Source organism: Prinia subflava, chromosome Z (assembly GCF_021018805.1).
Source record: "Prinia subflava isolate CZ2003 ecotype Zambia chromosome Z, Cam_Psub_1.2, whole genome shotgun sequence".
In the NCBI taxonomy this organism is placed as follows: domain Eukaryota; kingdom Metazoa; phylum Chordata; class Aves; order Passeriformes; family Cisticolidae; genus Prinia; species Prinia subflava.
Genome location: NC_086283.1, coordinates 657,560 through 680,993, shown reverse-complemented (window position 1 = coordinate 680,993; position 23,434 = coordinate 657,560).

The following is a 23,434-nucleotide window of genomic DNA, read 5'->3' as shown; positions in this document are numbered from 1 at the left end:
CAGGGCCTGCTGTCTGTGCTATGAGCAGTGTCAATCGAGTGGTAAATCAATGTAACCTTTCTTTTTCAAAACTATAGCAGGAAGTTCTGGGGTGTAGTCCACTTTGATATGTTAGAGCATCTTCTAGTTCTTTGCCCTTCTAGTCTCCTTGGGCATTGTTGCCTCGGGGGTGGACCTGTGACCCTTCTTAAAAGAAGTGATGACATCAACTGCAGTGCTTGTATCAGCTCTCTGAATAAATGGCATTACTCTCATCCCACCCATGTTGTGGATTTCACCACTTACACAATTACCAAGCTTTTTCCTCTCCTTTTGCTAAAGAGACAAATAACAGTGCCTCATAATTTTTTGGCTACTCACATTCTCCACTGAAGCTGTAGAACTTGCTCGTTAACCCTTAATTAAAATCAAGCTGTATTGAACCATTCAGGGATTTTGTCTCCAAATCAGCAGCCTGTTACCACTGTACACATGAATACTCTTAAGGATTATTTTATGTACTAGATTAATAAGAATGGTGTTTCTGAACTTCATTAAAATAATTTTCAGTCAATTTTCAACAAATGCCAGAGATTTTTGAATAGTCATAAATATGGCACATGATTGCCATAAAAACTTGCACATCTCTAGCAACAGGCCTCAGCCTTCCTTGAAATACTGATTTGAAGACTGTGAGAGAGATGTTGTGATTGCAGTAAAAATTGAATTCTGTTTGGGTTTAGGACTGTGTCAATAGTAATGTAATCCACAATGTCTGTAAAGTGCTGCTTATTATGCTACCATCAGCTGCCAATTTGCAGAATACTATTAGAGAGTGATATTTAGTATAAGAAAATATTCTCAGGAAGCACGGTAAGCTGCAAAATAAAATCAATGATAGCTCAATTTCTTTAGATGAGTCCAGTTTTGAGATGCAATTGTATCTATTTTCACTGGAATTAGCTGTGGACAGGGAGCATTCACTGTATATGGTTCTGCCTTAGGATATTGTACAATAAAATATAGTTGGGCTGGAATGCATGAGAATATTGGTACATTGCTTAAACAGATAATAACATTTGCAGATCTATTGGGGCTAGGGTTTAGGTGCTGTATTTGTTTTGCCTATGCAGTAATTTTTGACCACTAGATGGGACTGTGCAACTTCATGCAATTGTATTAACAACAATATTTGAGAATTTTTTTTACTTGCAATTAATACTTTTGTTTCCCCTGCTGAAGAGGGCTTTGTCCCCAGCCTTGAAAGGGATGAAACCAGCAGAACCTCTTGTAAACAAAGATCTCTGTAATTCAAATGAGAACAACAACAACAAAATAACAAATATTACAGTCCATCCAAAGATCTATAAAAAAAATCCAGCACGCATGAAAAACCAGTTTTAAAGTTTCAAGAAATCATCTTATCATTTTGACTCTACACTTCTACCATTACATATTTAATCTTCATCTTCTTTCTCCTTGGTATGCAATTACCTTGGCTGTTAACAGCTGAGCTTGTCTCTCTAAACTATGCCTTATACACATTTCTTTCTAATCTGAGGCTCAGCCAGGGTTCTATGATACTTTATTCAGATTAAGATGCTGTAAGAAGTAAAATAAATGAAAACTAATTATCCCTTTCCCAGCTAATTCATTGTATTTGTCTTTTGTTTCACAGTGATTAGATTCACAGTGATCTGGAGGCTGTAGCAGTAAAGCACTTACTACTTTCATGAACTCAGCAGGTTTTATTTCATTTTGAAACAATATATGACAGATGGAAAACTGATCTTGGTTGTTTATTGTGATTGTAATGTTTCTTTTTCCTTCCAGAATATTTTTGTTGATTTGAGGTTTTTTTCTTTTTTTTTTCACATTTGTTTTGCTTGTTCTTCATCTTAGAATAGTAATTACCCCATGGTTCTTTTCATTTGATGTCTAAAGATGTTGACTTTCATCAGCATAGAATAACACACTTAAATCCCAAGGATATTTTAATCTGGAATGTTCAGGAAAGGTCTTTACCATGTGACAGGGGTTGTTACTGAATTTATTCTTTTTTTCTTGTCAGAAATGTGACTTTCAAACTCTGTGACTGTCTTAAAAAAAACTATATAAAAGGAAACAAAGTGAAATTTTATTTTTTGTTTGTGTGTCTGGAATATTTGATAATGGCATTTGGTGCACACCTAGAGATTTAGGACTAACTAATGATTTTACTCTTCCAGTCCTTTTTGTGGCATATACTATCTAATTTACTCCTATATCCACAATGCTTATCTAATTTGTCTTTCACTGTTTAAGCTCAGGCACTGAAAGCTATCTAATTTTTGGTTTATTGTTCCCCATAGAGAATTTGTACTTTGAAATAACAAACCAAAGGATAAAATTATTCCATTTTACCTAGGCAGCACAGAATAGTACCATTAACATACTGAAACAACATCCAGCGGACATGCACATACATTGTAGAACAGTGGCTCCTCATGAAAATAACATTTTGGTAGATGAACCCACTATGGTTACCAAGATACTCTCGACAAGATGAATTCTCATGTTTCAGTAAATGTCCTTTCCCTCTAGAGTCCAGATGTGTGTCAGAAATGCCTTATAGTTATTAATACAGGGACCCAGAAACAGAGGAGGCAGAATGAGTAGGCCTTTTACCATCGCCAGGAAGACAATAACAATTAATGAGACAATGTAATTAATATGGTTTCTATTTCTTACTGCTGTGTAATTATGTGTGAATGCCTTTATGCCTACCATAGATATCTGGATAAAAATGTGCATTCTGTTTATTTAATGAAAAAATAAGTGTGGTTGCTATATATTCATTTATATTTGAAACTTTTAAAACCTTGACTGATACTCTTGTTTCATTGTGGGGGAGGAAACCTGACTGGCAGGATTCTTTGGCATTTTCAAATATCTACAGGAATGTCTGGCTCAGCAGAATACAAGAGTCCTGTGTATGGAGAACAAAATAAAGGCTGTTCTGATTGCATTGTAGAAGGAGAGCATGGATGGTACATTCACATGGTGTGTGTATAAAAATATTGGTGTGCGTTTGTGTGCACACTTTCATAGGTGCATATTGAAGGCTACTCCTCCTGTCACAGTCCCAGGCGTATTTAGAAAAGTTCCTGGTGTGTCAAATATGCCTTGAAAAACTGACAGAACTCTTCCAGCAGTGGCACCCTTTTGTTGGTCAACTCTGTATATCCTGCTTCATAATTAGCATCGAAGGCTTGCTTTCCAGCCATACCCAAAAATTGGTATGCACCATGGAGAAGAAAGAATATACAACAGCTGCAATTTCCTAAGCAGAGATGCCTGGAATTGCAACAGTGCTTACCCGTTTCCCATTTTCCTATCACTGATTGACAGGGAGGAAGAAGGTCATTTGTATGTGCAAAGAGGCGACTGCAGGGTGAGACTGTTTCACATCTGAACATGGACAGAATCAGGTCTACCTGAACTTCTAAGATGCAAGAAGCCAGACCAGTATCAAGAATATTCTTCAGTCTTTCCCTGAGCTTCATGAAGCAGGTATGTGGGGGGGAAAAAAAAAAAAAAATCATGCTTTTTCACCTTAAAACATTCTTTGTAGAAATTTTTTTGCAGTTCTTTTCTTCAAACAATAGATTGGAGTTTTACAGTTTCCTCCACAGAGAGAGATTATGACTTCTGCTCCTGTTGTTTAACTAAAGTAGAATGCAAGCACTGCTGCTGATTTGGAAATGAGAGACCTATTCCTCCTTATCCTTCATGTTCGCAGGTGTCTGGCTGTTTTATTTAGGCTTATTGCTAGAGAGAAAATTCTGTCTTTAGACAGACCTGCTTTTGCATTGGAAATCTTGATTTTCAGAAAATACATGATTACTGTTGCTTCTTAGAAATCACATATTTTTATGAGTAAAGCTGAAACATTATCTGTTTCCACTTGTGTATACAAGCTTGAGCTTACATGAGATTCTATGCAAATTTTTTTTGATATTACATGACATTCTTGAGTAAGATGAAAGCTGTATTTTGAGTAACCTCCTGCAAATATTCATGTGGAGGTTATTTCACAGGATGAAGTCAGTTGTTATTCCTACTCATCAAATTTATGCAGTATCTAGAGGTATAGCATGGACATTTGAGTAATATCACCTGCAGTATGCTTATGGCATCCAGCTTGTCTCCACTGAGGGAGCTGAGCAGGTATTTTAGTCCATCAGTAGCGTGGGGTATCAATGAGAGCTGACTCCAAATACCAGTACTACAGTCTGAGGGGCCAACAGCTGTAACAATTTCTCTAAGAGAGGTGAGTTACTTACTCATTTTATCTTATGCACAGCAAGCTGATGAAAAGTATTTGATAGCTGTAATTTAGATGACAGTAACAGGGTTAACAAGGTTGGTTCAGCTGTGTAGTGGTTTACACTTTCAAACTTTACCTGACTGTAAGATTTAAATAAGTGTCTAGAAATGTGTATGTGGATTTGGAGAAAGGAAGGAAGAATTTTGAGATTTGTTTGTATTGTAAGTGGATTAACCATGAATTTAATTAATTTTCATAGTTTGAGAACCTGTAAATCTGTGAATCCTATCTGATGGTGTGGATTTTATAGAGAAATACTTATCCGACTTGAGCTACAGGCTAAGTGAAGCAAACATCAATATGTTGTATTCTCTGGGGTGTGTAAAAATTATAAATTGGATACTACTCTCAGAAAGCCCAAAATACTAACCTGTTTCTTCAAGAGGGTAAAAGGGTACATCTTCCCATTAGCTGCCTGAACCTGTTTGGAAGATTGCAGTGAAAGGAAAAAATGGTACCTGGTACCCTGTGTCTGCTAGAAACAACTTTTTCAGGTCCTGCAGGGTTTTTTAAAGTGTTATGTTGTGTAATAGTATCAGGGCTAAAAATATAAGACACTTAAGAGCGCAAAAATGTGTGTGCTCTTACTGGAGACTAAGAAAACTGAAATGGCTGAGGAATTGTTTGAGGATATCCCAGTGGACAAAGAACTTCTGAATTGCGTGTAGCACAGAATCTGTAAAAAGTAAAGTTGAAGTATGATTCATGCCGCCAAAACAGTTCTTTTAATCTTTATACAGAGAAAAAAAACCCTGAACAAACCAACAAAAAACCAAAAAACCTAAAAAGCCCAGAAAAACTAAATCAAAACAAACACAAGACCCAAGAAAACCAAAATAAACCAACACTAAAACATGGATAACTCTGAAAATAATCAATAGCAGAAATGTCAGACAAGATGCATTCTTTGTGGCTTTAGAAAAAACAGATTTTTTAAAAAAATATATTTAAGAATTGGATAAGCACTAACAAGAGGAGAAGACTGATACTGATATGAGGAAAGTTTTGTTTGTTTTGGTGTGGGGTGGTTTTTTTATAGGGGATTGGTTTGGGATTTTTTTGTGGTGATGGTGGTGGTGTTGTTGTGGTTGTTTTATTGTTATTGTGATACCCTTAGGTTTGCAGCAGCTTCCTTTAGGAATAAAGAACTTAGTACATGCTGTCATTCATATAGTCATTCAGTGTGCATTTTAGGAGACACTGTTCTCTCAGGCTACCACTGGTCATGTTAAGGGTCATCCAAGAAAATTCTACAATGTGCAGATGTCTGAATGTGATGGAAGAATGGTAGAAAAGCATGACTCCAGACTCAGTGGAGCTGCGGAAGATGTGGACCTGATAAATTAAAGCATACTAAGAGAAATGTTAAGCAGAAATGAAGATAGCACACTTGAGAAATCCTGTAGAGAAAAGTGAGCAAATGGGCTGCATTTAACAGACCAGCAGGTCTGTAGTTACAGATGTCTTTAAGGAACTTGGTGTGTACAGTCCTTTTCTCACATGAAAACGCTGGATATGTGTGTCCTATGCATCATCATCACTAGGGAAAATTAAGCAGAAAAATGTCTTTGGCCTTAGTCTCTGAGTACAAAAAATAGTATGATTTTTTTTATTTACAGAAGGTTACTGCTGGATAAAACTGACTCTAAGCCACTTACTGCATTCTGAAAGGTGACTGACAAACAGGATCTAGTGAAGAGAAGCATAATTTTCAGCAACAAATGTATGCTTTTCCGTAAAACAGGTTTTGAGGAAAATTTGGGTAATTTGAGATGCAGATTCTAAGGCTGCTTGACAAAGGTGGGTGGGTAGTATTCCAGGTAGTATATTTTTAGGTTCTGTACCTTCCCATCTCATACAAAGCAGGCAAACAGACCTGCCCTGTAAAGGCAAAATGAGGGGTCATTCTAGTACTGTGATGTCTTGTAGGTGTTAAAACAAGATTGTTATCCTGAGGCAATCAAGTTTTTTACTAAAGAGGATTCTGTTGAAAAATACCTGAAAAGCTGCAGAAGATATCATAACAGGGAAAAAACAAGGTGATGCAGAGCTGAAAAATCCTAAAAAAATATATTTTATACACCAAGAAGACTGAGATGAAGGAATTCATAAGGGTTTTTTTCCCCATGCATCAAGAATAGGGAATAGATAAAGTAATTTAAGAACAGCAGTTCTTATAAATGGCTCCAGGAGAGTGAGTGGCTGCTGAAGTAATGCATGCACAGACATTTATACTTAGGAAAAAGACATTAAACATCCCTCTCCACCTTAGATTCATTTTGGGCTACTGTTCTCTCTTCCCTGTTAGAAATATACACTTACATAAATCTGGGCTGTGCAAATCAAATGCATCTTCATCAGACATTAACTATATTATATAACAGTTTATAATGGAGTCAAGTAGTTATGAGATGAACCATTTCCTATCTGGCCTATTCAGAAAAGTGTTCAATTCACCCTTCACTTGTTTTCCTTAGCACTGTGAAGTTATAGAACAACAGAAAAGGGGGACGTGTTGTTACCTGTTGGCAATTTTATCAATCTAAAACTGCAAAGTAGAACACCTTCCCTTGTTAGAAAGTGATATAGAGCACTTAGGGACCTGCAGTTAAAGGTGCAGATAAAGAAGGTATGGAGATACGGAAGCTGCTGAAACAACCTCTCGTGGTCATAGAGCTTATCAATCTAGAAATATGTATACTGAATTCTGTGCTTCCTAGCAGAACTTCTATGGAAGAACCAGATGAATCAGGTACAGAGAGCCTTTTTTTTTTCCTAAATAAAATGGGGGCCTGGTGCTGATGAATTTTTGGTATCTCACAAGCCTTTTGGGATGACCCTTGTGGTTACAAATCCTGAAAGATGGTCTGGACATCCTCTTAGAAGAGTAGCAAGCAGGTGGATTGTTTGCCATGTCTGAGACAAAAAGAGGTACTTATCAAATCTCTAAAAGCTTGTTTACCTATAGCCCCTAAAAAAATGCAGGCTTTTATCTTTGGTAACATAAAGTTTCAGGATTTCTTCCTGCTCTTTCCAAAATGACTGGCTTAGGCTGATAAAATGTTAGTATAAGCTCTTGCAGCTCTCTCTGTAGAGGAGCTGGATAGCTGCTGGAAGACAAGGGTACTCTATTTTAGGATTGCCAGGCTGCAGGGAGCATCCCTAAGGAAGTCTTGAAAAATGATGCACTGTCAAGCATCGTGAGCTTGCCTGTGGTTGTCACGTCTGGGTACTGGTGGATAGCCGAACCAGGCTTCCCAGGGGAAGGCAGTTCTCTCCTCTGGGGAGAGTGCACAGATCACCTGCAACTCACACATCTCTCTAAGGAATCCACAGCAAGACAATTTTGCACTGAATGCCCAGACCATCCAGGAACGGGCTTTGCATAGGGTGATTGATAAACAGAAATTAAGCTGGAAACTGAAGGATGATGGCAAATAAAAAGGGATGTAATTGGCATAGACTACAGGCTTCTGCTGTTTGCATCCCAAAGCCACAAGTAGCCACTGTCCTGGGACAATCCAAAATGACTTTCTGTGTATTTTTCCACGTGTTCACAGCCAGGGCTACACAGTCCTGTGGGAGTACAAAAAGACCAACATGGTCAGAGCTTTCTGACTGATGTCTCAGATACAGGGACATGTGGCTAGGGAAAAGAGCAGCCACAGCCACAGGCTGCAGAGAGGGGGCACATATGCATGCTTCTGGCAAGTGATGTAGGCTGAACCTCATCACAACCAAGTCTGGCCAGGTTGCTGATTTACAGAGGAATATTTTATTTTGGTGACTGAGAAAGCTGGACTTGGGATCTAAGCAGAGGGAAATGTCTGCAGACTTCAAAGAGCTTGGTGAGTCTCTAAGTGCAGGTGTGGCTCCATCTCTGTCATCTTCTGGTTTGAGGTGGGAGGCAAAATGTTGCCGTGCTCATTTTGTGCTATTCTGGCAGTAGGATATGGATAGTGATAACTGGTGTGTGTAGCCATACTGGGCTGTCTGGTGAACTATGTCTTGAAAGGTATAAATAATTCCTAGTGCAGGGAGTGATCAAAGTGCCAGGAGTAGTCCTCCACAGAGTAATTTAAAGGACTAAGTGCTAACTAACATTTGTGCTCAGGCATAACAGGATGCACGAAAGAGCCCAGTGTAGATGAGAGATTTGGCAGTACAGATGCAGCCAGGTTTCATCTAACACAGCAGTACATATGCAAGCTGTAGCAGAGCTACAATGTGAAAAGAGAACTGGCTAGCTGGAACATGTCAGAACCCTGAGTGGTAAAGATTAAAAAAAAAAGTTTGCTTAAATACTTGAATGTTTAAACTGAGTGGCTGCAGTTCCAAGACATTAAACAAAAAATTACACATACTGCCTAGAATTGCTCAGTTATGGCTTTTTTCTAGGAAAGTAGGTGAAATTTATGTGGACTTGATTTATCCTTAGTGTTGCCCAAAGCACAGTATTTCAATCAACCGGTAAACATAATGTTTTCAACAAAGGAAAAGCGAAGCATATTTGTGTTATGAAAAGCTATGCAAAGTTGAAATTATTAATTTGAAAATGCTAACAAAATAGTGTCCCACTTCTTGATTGTTTTTTAAAATTCTGAGACAAAATTATTCATTTGGATAATACTATGGGCATTCTTTCATCTTGTTTAGTTCTGTATATTTTCATGAAAAAAATGAACCAAATATTGAAACTTGCCTGTACATTTATAGAATCATGGAACCATTTAGGTTGGAAACAACTTCTAGGATCATCGAGTCCAACCACAGTCGTGACACAGCCAAACTCACCATTAAACCATGTCACCAGGTGCCACATCTCCACACCTAGGAATGGTGACACTTCCCTGGGCAGTCTGTTTCAATGCTTAGTAACTCTTTCAGTGAAGAATTTTTTCTTAATATCTAACCTAAACCTCCCTGGTGGGACTTGAGGTCATTTCCTCTTGTCTTCTTGCTCTTTACTTGGAGAAGAGACCAACATCCACCTCACCCTAACCTCCTTTTAGGCAGTTGTAGAGACTGATAAATTCTTCCCCGAGCCTCCTTTTCTCCAGGCTAAATAACCCCAGCTGTCTCAGCTGCTCCTCATCAGACTTGTGCTCCAGACACTTCAACAGTTCTGTTGCCCTTCTCTGAACACACATGAACCCCTCAGTGTCTTTCTTGAAGTGAGGGACCCAGAACGGAACGATTTGAGGTGTGACCTCACCAGTGTCAAGCAAATGGGGACAGTCACTGCCCTGTTCCTGCTGGCCAGTTTTGCTGATCCAGGCCAGGATGTCATTGGCCCTCTTGGCCACCTGGGCACACACTGGCTCACGCTCATCTGCTGTTAACCAACACCCTGAGGTCCTTTTCCATTTGGAAACTTTCCACTCTTCCCCTAGCCTGTAGCGTTGCATGGGGTTCTTGTGACCCAAGTACAGAACCTGTCACTTACCTTTTGAACCTCTTGCAACTGGCCTCAGTTCATCAATCCAGCCTGTATAGAACCCTCTGTAAAGCCTTTCTACCATCCAGGACATCAACACTTCCAACTTGGTGTTGCCTGCAAACTGACTGAGAGTGCATTCAATCCCCTTGACCAGATCATTGATAAAGTTATTAAACAGTATCTCCAATACTGAGCCCTGTGGAGCAATGCTAGTAACTGGCCACCATCTGAATCAAATTCTATTTGCCACATCATCATTTGATCCTAGGATCAATTTAAAATTTGAATTTGCATTGCTTAATAACTTGCCTCATCTGTGAAAATTTTGTGTTAAAACTCCTGTGCGGACAAGACTTAACAGGAGACCGAGGCAGCCTTGTATCATGGATGGTGTGCTCCAAGGGTATATATGAAAAAAGAAATGACGATGAAAAGAAAAAAGGATTATTTATTTGTTATACTTTGGTCATCTTGCTTGGTGTAGACAAGTTATATGTATTTTGCTCTGACCTAAAGCAATTTCTTTGGTAATCAACACTGAGAAAAGAGCATAAGGCAACCATGAGCATTGGGTTCATGTGATAGCACAGATGCCGTTCCCAGCAGGCTTTCAGTGAGTGAAAATTCTCCTCATCTTTTATATCCAAGAGCAATCTTCTCTAGCTTTGTCACTCAGATATTTGCTCTCACAGTGTCTTACGTAGCAAAATAGTAACTATGATGGTTAAAAACTGTAATCACAAATTCTCTGCATCATGCAAATTTTTTTTTTGAAGGAGCTTATGCATTTTCTGTTCAATACTGAAACCATAATAACTGCTTTTAAAGAAGTAATTTATCATTGAGAAAAAAATACAGTCTTATTTTTTTAGTGTTTTATGTGTGTTTTTAGTCACAGTTCAGCTCTTACATTTGATGAAAAGCTAATACTTAGCTTCATAATGAAGGTGAAATGACACCTGCTTTTTTGAATGCAGAGAAGTTAGGTTGTTTGGGGAGGATTTAAAATAGAATAGAACGGTTCATTTCTGAAATCAAGAATTTTTCTTTAATGGCTTGATTTAGCCTATGATTACTCCTGGGATAGAATTCTATCATAACTAGGTTTGTCCTTATTATATTCAAACTTCATCAATTTTGCTTAAATGATATTCAAGCATGAATGTTAACTAGTAGAACTGTAGTCTTTGGATTGTTCTAGTTGCTGTGGAATCATGATGAAATAAGGAAGATGAGATCTTTTTATAGTTCTGTCTGCACTGTTCAGCAGGGATGTTGTGCAAATCACTTGGTTAATAGAAGCTAATTCTAAACTAAGTAAAAACAATAGAAAAAGTCTCCCAATGAACCTTTTCAGCATATAGTTTAAAGGAGGGTAGTTTACTTGCTGTGATACTGATTTTTCATTAGCAATATTGTCTCCTCCCTGTCTCTTACATAAAATTGCACAGAATTTGAGGAAGAAACAGAAAGGCTCGAATTGATAGCAAATAGCATAGCTTTATGCTTTTCTCATCAAAGAAGGAACTGTCTCAAGATCAGTCCAGAGAACTGAACTAGCCAGTGCATGGGTTGTTCTCTACATACGGCTTCTTTATGATGTATCTTTGTATATTCACATGACTTGTTATGTATCAGTCATAACTAACTGCAACTGCAGTTAATTCTGTGTACTGTTGTGTGATTTATGTAAGTGGGGCCTTTGTGAAGGATCAGTAGGAAGAACTTCTCTATACTTTGAGCTAGAAAATCTCAAGATTGAATACAATCTCTGCATTTTGACATGTTTTTGCTCTTTTGGGTCATTGACCTTTTCGACTTTGTTTTTTCATAGTTGATAATCTGTTCATAAGCTGTCAGTCTTTTTATTAGACTTTCCCCCCTCTTTTTCAATAGCTTGACCTTATATAGTTTGTAGTTCCAGATACTTTTAAAACAGCTGAGTTCAAAGAGTGCTTCTCTGCATCCCTGCTGCTCTCCTGAGGCACATCTTTTAGTGTGCAAGTCGGCCTGCAGCTTCATTTCCCTTAGTGGTGTGCTGTGGAGGGTGCCAGGTCTGAGGTGCTTTAAGCCTCAGAGACTTGCTTGTTCCCAGGAAAAGAAGTATGTTTGATCAAGAAGGATGATTGCTGAGCTACTTACATTTGAGTTTAAATTATACCATTCAAGGATAGGTTATAATACAGGCTACTTGCTTTCCCTGCAGCAGTTTAGCATCACAGTCTAAATCTTTATTCACTATTAGTTAATGACTGGAAACCAATGCACTGATTATGTTGATACTGAAATATAAAGGCCTCCCTTTTTTTCGTGTAACCTATATAATCTAAATACTTTCCTGACTTGGCTAATACAATTAGGCAGAGCTGTTTGAGTCATGATTTCTGACTAGAAAAAAAATCAGGAAAAAAAGAAAACTACAGGATAGGACATAATATATATATTTTTTTACATTATGTCTTATTGATGACAGAATGGAAATAAAATTATATTGAGAATATTACATTAAAAGTGGAGAACACACACAAAAAAGATCCAATCCCAAATATATAAAGGAGAATTCTGTGAGAAATGATTGAAGATAGTGAAGGAAAGGTCAGGTCTCAATACATAAAGAAAGAAAGAAACCTAAAAAAGGAATTTAGTAATCAGAAGGCTGTAATTTCATTAGGCATTTTCTAAGGAATATAGAACTATATATATGTGTGTGTCTTTTTGTAGTTTTCTCTATGTTGCTCCATTGTCTAGGAATAGCCTTCCAGAGGCCACTGTGTGGACATGAATTGGTAGCTGTATCTTGTTCAGATGTTAGTACGCAAAACAACCCATACTTTAAATGTAGGTGGGGCATATATAAGGAAACAAAGTCCCAGTGATGTTCTGTAATCCAGAGTGGTTGTAGCATTCTTCATTTCTTCCTCCAGGAGGATTCTGGGCAAAGCATGGAAAGGGGAATTGAATTGGCTTGGTTGCCATTGTGAGTTTATATGAGAATTGGCACATAAAAATGAGACTAAATGGTGAAGCAAGGAGATGTCTCTCCTTCTCTCCCTCTCTCTCTCTCTCTTTTTTTTTTTTTTTCAGGGATTTGCCAGGATTAAGAGCTATTTTCTTAATTTTAGCAGATTTGTCAACCATATGCATGTCTTCAGACTTGAAATTTGGGTGCTATCAACTCAACTGACAAGGAAAATCTTATATAAAATTGTTTTTTAAAAATGTGTGGTGGAATGTTTCATTGAAATGAACTATTTTTGAGAAATTCTTGAGAAAGAGTGAAGCTGAAAAGAGAATTCTTTTTTGGGGTATCTACATTCTTGAAATAAAAGCCAAAGAGAAGAAGTTTCCAAACATTTGGTTCTATCAAGCTCAGCACAAGAAGCAGAAAATACAAGAAACCTCGATTTCCCCGCTTTTTCAGTAGGTCCTTGGGATAGTTTCTGCTTTTATTAGAGCTCATATTGCCTTATGTTTCCTGGACAATCCCAAAAAATCTTGAAAAATGTACCCACCTTAAATGCATGTATATGGTTGAATCAGCAATGACTTAAGTCAAGCTGCACTTTAGTAATGCTTAGGAGTGAGCTGTAGCTCTCTCTGGGGTTAAAATTTTAAGTCCCTGGAATTGTACTATTTTCCTAAATTCAAGTGCACAAAATCCCTGCTACAGTTAGCAAAGAGTGTCTGAGCACAGAGACACAATTATTTTATAATATTTTTAGATCCTCATAAACGTATTTATTGATACTGGAAGAGCATTGTCAGAAAGTTTTAATATTCCAGTTCATATTCTACTTGAACTGCTTAGAAAGCTAAAATTTAGCTTTCTGATGAGCTGCTTTCAACTGACTTGTAAAAGAAAGCATGAGAATAGAGAGTAGAGGTTTTAAAGGTTTCAGTAATGGGGAGAATCTGTTCAGTGTTCACAAATTTTCCAGATTTCTAGACAGTGTGTAGAACCTGTAACCAAACCGAAGCAAACTCTTTGTCATGCAAGTTTAAAGTTAGCTTTATCTATGATCCTCCACTGAAAGACATTCCCAATTCCTCACTTCAGTTCCCATGGCAGTCTATGCCAACTCCACGTTAAGAGGTAAAAGTTTTGTGCACAGGCTTTAAATGTGAGTATTCAGCTATGAGATCCTCTTTGTAGTGACTGGCCTTTATTTTGTTACAACTCTAGTGTTCTGAGTTTTCTCAACAGTTACAAGTGTGAGGACTGGACCTATTACATAAAAAGTGAACTTAATAAATAGACATATTCTTTGTATTTTCTTTTTCTCTTTTGGGATTGTATGAAACTTTGGTGTAGTCTTCCAGCCTGCCTCTATGGTAAGATTTTACCAAATTTTTTTCTCCACTTAGAGATTTTCTTTTATCTTAGAACATAATGAAAGGAGTCATGATGTAGTGCAAATGATAGTTCCTTATGTTTAATCAGCTATAATCAAGTAATTCTAGTTGATACCGAGAAACAGACTTAACAGTGATTGCTACGTACTATTCCTAGATAAATACTGAAAAGATATTAAAATCTGAATTCTAACCTTACCATATAAGTAGACTAATTTTGTCGCTTTCTGATTGCCTCTTCTTATGAGCCCATATAATAAACACATGTAACTTGTAAATATAAAATTTGAAGGCACAGACATTTATGGATAGCAAGAGTAAACAAATTTAGCCATCTGCTGAAGAGTTTTTCGAAGACATTAATTTAAAATTGAGTCATCAGTTTCTTGTAAAAGGCCATTGTACCACCAAGTTTGTAATAACTGGGAAGGTGAAATAGAAATTGTCAAATGAATGAAATATATATTTAGACACAGTTTAAAAAAAAATCCAAACTGCTAAAAATGTGTCATTTTACCTGCACTACATAAATCAAAACTATTGATATGTGTCTGATCTTTTACTGCCCTGTGAGCAAGACTCATCTGGATAGCACTTTGGAATTCATAGTGTGCTACTCTCTAAAGAGATCTTATTTCAGAAAATCTAATATGCCTCCTCCATATAAAATGATTTTCATAGCTAATTTTAAGACTCTAATATGACTTCCTGAGATCAGTCTATCAATGGGCTGGTGTCTTAGCTCACCTCAGAAGTGGTAAAATTTCCTAGCACCCAAGTTTTCTGCTATGGTAATTTGAACTTCTCACCTGTTACCACACACCTGAACAGAGAGTGACAGATTCTCAGGCATTAGTTGTAAGCGGTGTAATCCTGTATATTCACACAAGGCATAAGGAAACAGAAAGGAACAGACTTTGGAAAGGAGAACAGGAAGAAATACAAAGGTTCTCCGACCTTATCTTGCAGCTGTGGAGAGAGATGCAAGCAGGGGAAAGCCCTGCAAAGCTATGTGGGGATGTCTGGTTATCCTGTGCATGATTCCCCTAAGATTTATATTTCTTATGGCTGTGTGCTTTACTACTCTAATAAGGAGAAAGTTACTCTGTATAACTTGTTTTGCAGCATGTTAAATACATCACCTTCATGCAGAACTGTCTAAGCATGAGGGAGAAGCTAAAGAAATGTGGCAATAATTCAATTGTCCTTGTCTGCTCTTGGTATTAAGAAGTTTTTATTCAATTCCTCCAAAACTTACTTTCTTTCTTGATTAACTTTTAAGAGCAAATGGTGCAGTAGAACAGCAGTGTCATCACAAAATTTATTCAAACCTTAGGGACTGAAGATAAAGTTTTGATTTTATGGAAATAACTGAAAATGCTCAGCAAATGTTCCATGGACTACAATACTACAATGCTTTTACAGCATAAACAGACTTTAGAATTCATCTTATTTTCTGTGAGAGGAAGAAAATTATCATTCCATTACATACTAGCAAAGAGGAGAATGTAGTAAGGTTCAGTGATGCTGTGTATTTGCTACCAACAAAAATAATGTAGTTGGCCTATTGCAATGTTAACAAAAATGATTATCACAGTTGTGATTTTTAATAGGAACAGTATCTATGTCTTTGATCTGTGTCATGGCATAGAAAATATTGTTGACTTACTCTGCTAGAAAAATTAATAATGCATGTTATGGCACAGCATGTAGTACTGCAGAAAGAAATTATTTTAAGAACCGTTTTGGTCATCTGCTTAAGTCGCTGTGCTTCATGTTTTGATGATCCGCCTACGGCCATGGTCTTCTCTTGTGCTTTCTTACTTGAAAGAATTAAATCTTATTTGCTTTGTTGCTTGTATTTGTCTCTGTCTCTGCTAACCTGATTTTCACAGGCACTATAAATTCGTGCTGTCTGTGGATGGAGGACTCCTTTCTGCATGTCTGCTACCTTGTACCTGTACCCACAGTGATACATGAAGACAGCAGAGCAGTTCTGCAGAAGAGCGCAGAGAGCAGGACTCCACAGTATGCTTCAGGGAGGCATTTCATCTTATATCACACAAGGTCCAGAAAAATCTGCTTCTTAAAATATAGTTCACATTCCCACCAGGACTGCAGAACAAACAGATATTGGAGTGTTTTATTTGCAGAAAACATGTTGAGTACCCAGAGAAATATATATATTTTTTTCTCATAAACTTTATCATGTGCCTAGCATTTTTTCATCATTGTATATTATTCTTCAAACGTTGGGGAAAACTTGTGCACTATTAAGAGAGAAATAAATTCCTTGAAGGCATTCAGATGTTTGTAGCTTCCATTATTGGCAAAAAAGAGCAGGAACAAAACCAGTTCTGTAGATCAGTTTACTGCCCAAGCCCCATGTACAGAGAGGAGTTTTAGACTGAATCTTTGTTTGAGAGGAAAATATTTATACTAACTTCTAGTCTGTAATTCCTATTCCATTTGTTAATCTGGAACTTTACACAGAAGGCCTTCTCTGGGGCATAGGATTGTGTGGTTTACAGGTAAAAATACGTTTGAAAGTAGAGAAAGTGCAGCATAAAGTGTGATTGGGGAAACCTTTTACATTGATTTATAAGCAGTCTCATCTTAATAGCCAATTGTCTCCTGTGTATCAGAGCTCTGAGGAACATAAATTATATCAAATTTTGCCAGGTTGTGCTTGGGAAATCTCAGGCCACCTGGCTGTGGCTCAAAGGTTTTTTAAAGCCACTACTTCAAAAAATTCGGTTTATTGTGATTATTCTTTTAAAGTGATTGTAGCAAGATGATAAAAATATGTAGAAAGTTCTGTCAAAGAAATTATGTGTGTGTTGTTAGTTCTGTGGTGAGAGAAATAATGGTAAATCCAGGTCTGGTCAGATCAAACTGTACTGAAATCAGACTTTGCACAAAGTTTTTGCACATTTCAAAACAACAGGGAGATCATCCAAGTAAGATGTTGGGGCAGGCATAGTCAAAGCATTCACATAATCCATATAATCCATGGAATATTTGCAAAGCATTTTTTCAGTTATTTTGCATAAAAACAAGCCTCCTTCAGATCCTTGAACACCAGCATTTCTGTAACTCTTGTGTTAACACTGCTGCTCTAGTGCTCTCAAAATCTGTATAGTACAGCTTCATGACTGACAAGTGCAAAAGAAAGATGCCAGAGGCATATTTCTTGCCGCTGAAAGAAGAAATTTGTGTTTCCACATTTGAACTGTCAGCCGTGAGCTGTTTAGGGAGCTGAAGAACCAGATCCTGCACTACTGCACGTAGCCTGCTCCTTTGTAGTACTTGAACAGATCATCCTTGGCACATAGCCACTCACACAGGCTTTCAGCTACCAAGGAAGCAACCATACATCACTAGATAAATAACTATATTGGTCAGAAATCGCAATATATTAACATAATTTTTCTAATATTGTAAGCCATAAAAAGTCACCTACTATGAGAAGCTGTTAACCAGCCACATAAGAAGTTTATTTAGATCCACAATGCTTCAAAAAACTTTAGCGAAGAGCCAAAATGAAGGAAGCTTAATTTCTCCAGGGCTTGTGGTTTTGTAATTTTTGTATTTTATATATTTGGTACTAAGTAGAATTCTGGGAACAAGTACAAATCCAACTGAGTATCACTGAGTTCTACCCAGTATCACCAACCAGGATAATTTAAGTTGCTAGCAAACCTTGAGGAATCACCTTTGTCATCTGGGTTGACATGGGTTGTAGGTCTCCTATTTCCTGTAAAATAGAAGGAATGCCAGGGTCAGGAAAACTGTCAAAGCAGTCAAACAGAGAAATAATATTTCAACACCATGAGACAAAATTAAACTTAGAATATACATGTCCCTGTGTTGGCAACTTAGTTTGGCTAGAATTACTCTGTTGCTGTTGGGTACTAAAAAAGGACTTTATCTGACCAGAAATGTTCCCCTTTGTGTTTTACAGTACCAGAGATGTGCATCTAATGTTATTGAGTTCAGTAGCACACAAAATTGATACTGCTGGTATTACATGAGTTAAAGTGAGGCAATGATGTTGCTGTTTAAAATTTTTATTGTTAGAGGACATTGTATTAAAGGACATAGAAAATTATGTGAGTTTTTAATACTGTATTTTATTGATGTTTTATACAGGAAAGAAAAGTGTGGTAACTAAACAGACTTTGTAGAATTAGAAATCTAGCAAGCAGTCTTCCCTTTTTCACTTTTATTTCAGTTCTATATAAGTGGAGAGATTTCAGACCAGCCTAGTGCATTACTCACTGAAGAATCTTTCCAAGAAATAAATTCAATAATAAAGTAGTAGGAAGCCCTGTATATTAACATTCGTAAATGGGAAAAGTATCAGCAAAGGCATGTTGTTATTGATTTTGTAATAAGCTGCACTAATTAACTAACTAATAGGCGAGCTGGAAGTCAAAATGGATTTTTTTCCCCCACAGGTTGAAAGAAGCAACATTACTACTGGATATATTGGAATTTAGTTTATTTCAAGGGCATGCGCTGGAGAAATAAATGAGTCCAAAGGAATCTTGTAGTATGATTTTCCAAAGAGGAAATAAATAAATTGAACCACTACAAAGAAACTTTTCTCTGCAAAAACATACATGTTTCTACCTGAGTTGTCTAAATTAATTTACTTTACTGGGAGTGGCATCCATTATTTTGATATGTTTTATGATGAGTAAGTATCATTGATTACAGCTGCATACCCAAAGAAGGACATTTGCCACTTTTCATTAAAAAAACCCTGTCTTCAGAATATCAGAGACCATTTTAAGGTCATTGCTTGAGAAAGTACTTCAAGAATACTCTAAAATGAGCTTTTTTGGAGATGTAAGCTCTTGAAATACATCTACTAATACTAATACGAATACTAATAATACTGCTACTACTAATAAAATGTATCTCTCTAACCATATTGGAATCGCCTTTTTACAAGTTTTCTTGTAGGCAAATAAGATCTATATTAGTCATTAGTTGTCAAAGCCAGAGTGTCCCCGTAAGTAAGAACACTGGAACATTTGTCACAGAGAAAAATTTACAGGTTACTTCCAAGTAAGATTAATTGGACTGATTTCAGTTTGACTGGTTTCTCATGGACAGAAAAATAGGACACAAGAATAGCTGTTACTTGTTTGGTTCTTTTAACTGAAATTTTGAATACAAAACTAGTGCTCTGAAATAGAGGTACTGAACCTCTGTTACTTTGTAAGTGTGCAGTTTACAAGGCATTTTGGAAAAGTAACAGAAAACATTTTGTATTGTGGTATGCATTTGCATTCTGGAGACCTCAACAAAATTTTAAAAGTTTCTTTATAACTGTTTAGGTGTTTCAGTTCATGAGTTTTGGGGTGAGATGTCAGAATCACCATGGTCATCTTGTTCTGACTTTTCTCTGTTTCTTTGCCACAGAAGCTGTAAAACTTCTGTGAATGATATCTGACTGGAAGATGCAAAGTGTTCAGTAGTCATTGCTCCTAGGGAAAAACCTCAAGCCTTGAAACTCTTATTCACAAAAAATGCTTATTAAGTTATACCAATGGCTAATTTCACTCTGTTATAAAGATGGCAAAATTTTTTTATATTTAAGTTATTAACCTTTAGTCTACAATTTGTACATATCTCATTATATCTTAATTTGAGAAATAGAGGAGATAGATTTTAAAATCTGCTTTCTTTGTCTTTTATATCCAGGTTGTATGCTTCTTTGCAATGTACTACATTGAATTAACATCTTAACTACTCTGTAATTCAAAGATTATGATCCTTTGAATATTCATGGGAGTTTATATTTTTTTTCCCAGTTTATTGATATACTTCCTAAAATCAGATGGTCATACCTGGATATACCCACTTTAATAGTGGTCATATCTAGCACAGTATGCACAGAGATAAGGCAACCTTTCTTTTTCTATCATGGCCTACATGATAATAAAGTGAGTAAATAATCCCAGGATGCAAACTCATCGTGCCACAGCCCTGCAAGTTCACTGTACTATGTGATGTCTTCAGAAGTGAAGAGTTGTGCCTCATAAACCCACTCTCCATTTTTCAGAATATTCACTTATATTCAGGAACCTATGTTAGAGGACACGGAGATATTCCCTGCCTCTGAGACACTTGGATGAATCCTTCAAAATGTCCTGAGCCCCCCTCAAGCTCCCAAGAAATGGTGAGAGCAACAGTTATAGGCAAGTAGCTGATCTTAAGGAAAAAATAGGCTTCCTGGTAACACAGTGCAGAGACCCTCCAAGCTAGTTGGCATTTTGTGCTTCAAGCCAATGAGGTTTTCTCTGTGAGAAAGCCTATGAGCTTTGTCTTCACCTAAATCAACAAAATGTCCTGTGGCAAAATGATCTACTGCTGGTGCCATGCACTGAAGTGGTGCTGTACTTCCAGAGCAGGAGAATTCATATCCAGTCACAGTTCTGCCAGTGATTGCACAGTAGTGTTGGTTTGTTATATTTTGGTTAATTTTTTGTTTGTTTGTTTTTTGTCCTTTTAAAATTTTATTTAAAATTGAAATAGTATAGCCATATCCTATGACACAATATCTCATCAGATGTATTCCATATGTAATCCAAAGCATAGTGAGCTGAATACAAGAGTTTTGAACAGTCTCTAAGACTGACACTTGATTTTCTTAATAAATGTAATTTCTGGACCTCAAAGTTTTTTATAAACCCTATTATTACACCTCAGCATGAAACCAAAACTTGCATGAATGCCAAAAGAATTCAGTCTTTTGACCATGGTTCATAGATTGATAAACTGATTTTACATCTAATAACATACAATTAATTTAATGAATTTAATGTGCTCAGGAACACTCTGACTGTGCTTGTATTTTACAGTGTTGACACATTTTCAGAGGCCTGTTTCTGTGTTAGATTTTGCAATTACTCATCTCATAGCAAGCAACAAACCTCCAGCTGCTGATGATGATTTGTCTGTAATACTTCTGTTGTCTTATTTTGGCTCATGAATGTCATTTTTACATCTACACTTTGCTTCCATTTGACCATACTCTAGATGTAGTGAACTCTGGTTATACTTTTCTGCTGCATGACAGAGCAATATGAAATATATATCAGGAGTAAAAGATGAAGTTTAATTGATTTAAAGGTCAAGACTCTGCATCATACTGTTTGCTTTTATTCCTACTATTTTTGTAAATTCTGTTGGATTTCTACTTTTCTTATTTCTTCTTAATAAGAAGCAAGTGTTGACTTTTGCCTACCAAAATCTCCTATCTTGAAGTCCTGACAATATACTCTGAAAGTGACATAACTGATAATGAAGGAACAGGGAACATATGCCTTCTCTGGCAGAGGTTAATTGAATTTGTCCTTTCTGCTTTGCTCTATCCAGTTCTCAGTGTTGTGTTTCCTTCCTTTTTTCCCCCAGGAGGTATGAGGTTTGTGAGCAAGCTGCAGCGCTGTTCTTTATAATTTTTCAGAGTATGTTTTCATTTCACATGTTACTTCCATCCTGTGTGGTCTTCATGTCCTGCAAGGGTGTGAAATCTTGTCATGCATTTCTGCATACTTCATGTTTCTTGGCAGCAGATTTGTTCTTTATGAACTCTGTTGTAGGCTTTATTGATCCTAATATTTTATCTTCATTATTTCAACTGGAAAATATTAAGAAAGAATGAAAATCACATTATACGCAAACCAGTCCACCCTATCAGGCTTATAGTAAGCTTCTTTCTCAGAAAGTACTTTCAACAAATTTTTTCAGGATTTTTTAGTTTTTGCTTTTTTGTTTGTTTGTTTGTTTTTTGGTAATAAGAATCTTGTTGTTGTTTAAATTTATGGGAGGATCCCCAGGGAGTGCCCCCCGGAGACCCCCGGGGTCTTTTGGGGTCGTGGTGTTCCCGCGCTGGCAGGCAAGGAGACTCAGATGCCGGTGGGATGCTGATGAGGTGAGGGTTTATTCACTGAGGGAGAGGGGAAGGGAAAGGAGGGGGGGGGAAGGGAGGAGAGGGAAAGGGAGCATCAGGAGGCCTCCAGGGGAGAGGGGGAAGAGGGGCAGAGCCTTCTGCCTTGGCATTCTTATCACAGAGGTTCAAAGGGGCGCGGTAACATTCTCCAGCCAATGAGGTTACAGATACAGGATACTGCAGGGAGGTACAGACTTGGGATAAACCATGCATTTTCCAGGGGTGAGCCAGAGCAAACCATTTCCATAAAATGCAATCCCACAAGTCACCCTTTTTTTCTTTAAAATGTGAGAAGAGAAATATGACATATGACAATTAACAATTTAAAAAATGAAACAGTAATTACACAGTTTTGCAGCATGAAACCAAATACAATTGCAGTAAGGATTATGTTATAAGGTGAACAGTTGATCTGACCTTGTAATTGCAGTAGACGGGTTATGTGAGTTTATATTGCAAGATTTGAAACAAGTTAACAAATTTGTTTGAGCCTTTCCAGCGTGACTGGCCTAATAGTGTCTAGTCTTTTCCAACTGGCTTTTCAGACCACCACAGCCCCCAGCTTAGGCTAAGGCGCTGACTTCTGCTCCCATTCCAGGGACAGGAAAACACGTGGAGTTCCCCGGGCTCCACACACGGCCTCAGATTCTCACCCACGGATCTGAGCCAAATCACTCCTTTCACTTTCCAACTGGTTCAACCGCCTAACAAAAGACCCCCAGTTTTAGGTCATCAAAAGAAAAACAAAAGAAAAAAACTACAAAAACCGTCAAATACTTTCTCAGACACTCTATCAGGTTATCAATCACCCTCAGAACTAACTGAGGACAGTATAAACCCAAAAAGCATTATCGATTCAGTAGTCTACTACTGATTCGCGCTTTACAAGAAGACAATCTAAAAACTGCTTCCCTTGGATCCACACTTGTGACCTGAAAAGGCCTCTGCTTTCTAAATTAGAAAACAGGGGAATCTGCAATATGAACACACACAAAAGCTAGAAAGGCATGATTGTAAAAACTACTTCATGGGGATGGGAAGGAAATGGAGGGGTTTGGGACACCCTGCTGTTTGGCCAGAACAGCAAGGGACAGGGGCAGAAAAACAGGGAAAGGGAATCAAAGTAGCATTAACAATTATACAAGGCTGCAAAACTGGTATTACAAATTCACTTTAGCTTTGGGGTTTGGTTTCTTAGCGTTTACCTTGTGGGACTTGAAAAGCGGAAGATGGGACTGAGAGCACGTGGCCATGGTGGCCATGCGGTCACAGCGCAGCACGTGGTGTTAGCTGTGCCGTGCCGGGTTTAGCAGGAAAGGGTTAACTC